Raw genomic sequence first — 3089 nt, forward strand, 5'->3', positions numbered from 1 at the left:
GCTGTTCTGATTGGGTGATTTCCATTATTCTATCTTCCACGTGACTAATTCATTCCTCTGCATTATTAATTCTGATCTTTATTGCTTTTAGTTCAGTTCGTATCTCTGCAAATGAATTTTCTAGTTTTTCTTTGCTCTTCCTTATATTTTCTAGTTCCTTTCTGAGGGAATCTTCATTACTGTTCATATCCTCTCTTTTTTTTTTTTTTTTTTTTTTTTGTCTTTTTGCTATTTCTTTGGGCCATTCCCATGGCACATGGAGGTTCCCAGGCTAGGGGTCGAATCGGAGCTGCAGCCACTGGCCTACGCCAGAGCCACAGCAACGCGGGATCCGAGCCGCATCTGCAACCTACACAACAGCTCACAGCAACGCCGGATTGTTAACCCACTGAGCAAGGGCAGGGACCGAACCCGCGACCTCATGGTTCCTAGTCAGATTCGTTAACCACTGTGCCACGACAGGAACTCCCATATCCTCTCTTAATTCCTTCAGTATTTTCACTATCTCCCTTTCAAACTCAAAGTCTGTCAGACTGCAGAGGTCTGCTTCATTGTTGACTGCTTTAGGTGAGTTCTCTTGTTGTTTTTACTGGGAATGGTTTCTGAGCTTCTTCATCTTGCTTGTGTTTGTTTTTTTTGTTTTTTGTTTTTTTTTTCTGTGAATTTGGGGAAGCCAAACTGTAGCCTTTAAGTCTATTTCTATTGAAGAATACCCGTCTTTTTTGGCATGGGTGTTTGAATCTTTGCTGTCTCTTTCTTTGGTATGAGCAGTCTGTCATCCCCAGGATGCTATGTGTGTTTTCAGGGAGAAGGGGGCAATGGGTAGGGCCAGCAGTCAGTGCCTGATCATTGTGCTCTCAAAATAAGCAGAGACCTGCAGGAAGGTGGCACAGAATACTCCTATTTGCAGGGCCCTGGGCAATGTAAATGTGCTCTAGAGCGATCTGCAAGGTGACCAGAGAATTTGGCTGTAGCTGCAGCAGGGTGCATGAGTTCCCAGAGAGGTGAGAGCAATAAAGGCTTGTGTTTGATTGCAATGCCCTCCTTTGAGGTGATTGGAACCACAGGTGGTGCCTGTTCAGTGGGAGTGGGCCATGATGTCTCTAGCTTCTGTGATAACTGTGGTGGTTTGCCTCTGCCACCTGTAGACCATGTATGAGGTGATCCATCTTACTTAGCCCACATAGGAGGTGCTGCACAGGCTGTTCCTAGTTGTAGGATCCTGGGAAGTGACAGAGATATGGCATATGGATACTGCCCTGAACATTCAGTGGTGGCAGCAGCAGGGCCAGTGTGTTCACAGGGGTACATGAGCACCAATAGTTGATTCGGTCACAATGCCTTCCTCTTTGATGCCCTTGGGTGAATGGGGCTGCAAGTGGTGCCTATTCACCAACCCTTAGTGGTGTCGGGCCTCTGCCACCTCTGGAGCCAGAGATAACTGCAGCGGTTTGCCCCCATCACCCATAAATCATTCAAGAAACACCTGGTCCTCCTTAGCCCCCACAGGATGTGCTGAACAAGGTGCTCTTAGTTACAGGTTCCTAGGAAGGGACAGTGATCAAGCGTCTGGGCCCCTCCCAGAATGTTTGGCAGTGGCAGCTGTGGTGCCTGTGTGTGCTCCCCGGGGAGCGAGAGCAACATCAGGTGGTATTCCATTGTAGTTTCCTTCTCTGTGATGCCTTCTGAAGTGGTTGGGGCTACAAATGATTTTTGTTCAAATATCCCAATCTGTGGTAGGCCACACCCACTTCTGGAGTCAGGGATAATTGCAGTGGTTTGCTCCCACCACCTGCAGGTCTGGTCCACTCTGGGCTAGCAAGCGGCTTCCCACTGCTGGAGACACCAGGCCTATGGTGGGCTGGCAAGTGACTTCTGGTCATGAGGGGCTGCGCCTGAGAGGCAGAATCTAGGTGGGGAGAGCCCCTGCTTCCTGTGGGGAGCGATATGATCAGTGCACAGCTTCCCCAGGATCAAGGCAGGCCCCAGAGCACTGCAAAGTGGCTCAGGCTTTCTGTGGGGCAGATTGAGGTGACCCGGAGCTATGTGGAGCTTCACAGGGCTTTCCCCAGGTTGGGGCAGGGCTGGAGTCCTGCAAATTGGCATGGGAGCTTCTTGCCAGGTTGGGGCGCAGCCCGGATAGCCACTTCACCACTTCCCAGTTTGGGGGGGGGTGCTGTTCCAGGGATACTCCACCCTCTGCCATGGGGGTGGGCAAGTGCAAACCACCTGGGGTGCAAGGAATTTTCTATGGTGGTTGCCTGCCCCTTCTCCTCTCCCCTCTGCAACAATGGCGCCTTATCTCTCCTGTGGGTCCTAATCTTCTCCTATGATCCCTCTGCTGTGGCTTTCCACTCACCAGCCCTTAGTGTACCACTTCTCCCACCCATGGCGCACTGCTCCCTAGACTCTTAGGCTGTTTCCACACGGCCAACCCCAGCCGGCTCCCAGGGACTGACCCCCAGAGTCTAAGTCTCAGCGCTCAGCCCCCACCGAGCTTCTCAGGCTGTGGTGTCTGCACCAGTGGTTCAGATGATCTGTGCTTCTCTCACTCTGCTTCTGGGTTCTCAGACCTGCTGCTGCACTTTCCTTGGTGTTTTGGAGATCCCTCTGACTCCGCAGATCTTTCCATTGGTTATGTGGCTTCCCAGGGTGTGGGTTGCCTTTCTCTTTCACAGCTCCCTCTTGGGAATGCTAGTCCTGTCCTGATTCCTTTTCTCTTTTTTTCTTTTGTCCCATCCTGATTACTTTTCTCTCTCTTTTTTTTTTCTTTTGTTCTACCCAGTTATGTCAAGGGTTTCTTGCCCTTTTTGGAGGTTTAAGTTCTTCTGCCAGCATTAAGTTGATGTCCTGTGCAAGTTGTTTTACATGTGGATGTGTTTTTTTTTAAGTGCTTGTGGGAGAGGATGAGTGTGTCCTCCTACTCTTCCACCATCTTGCCTCTCTCCTCTCCAGTGCCTTTTTCAATGGATCCATTTTTGTAAGTATTTTTTCCAGGTGACCCTTTGTTAAGTTGATATTAAATAAACGATATTATGATATTTTTAATTCACTGATTGATAATTTTATATTTTCCTATAACTTGAATA

This window comes from Sus scrofa, chromosome X (genome assembly GCF_054392235.1).
Source record: "Sus scrofa isolate SSC_HxYL_T2T_F1_AM1 chromosome X, Sscrofa_HxYL_maternal_Yorkshire_Landrace_v2.0, whole genome shotgun sequence".
NCBI classification, from domain to species: domain Eukaryota; kingdom Metazoa; phylum Chordata; class Mammalia; order Artiodactyla; family Suidae; genus Sus; species Sus scrofa.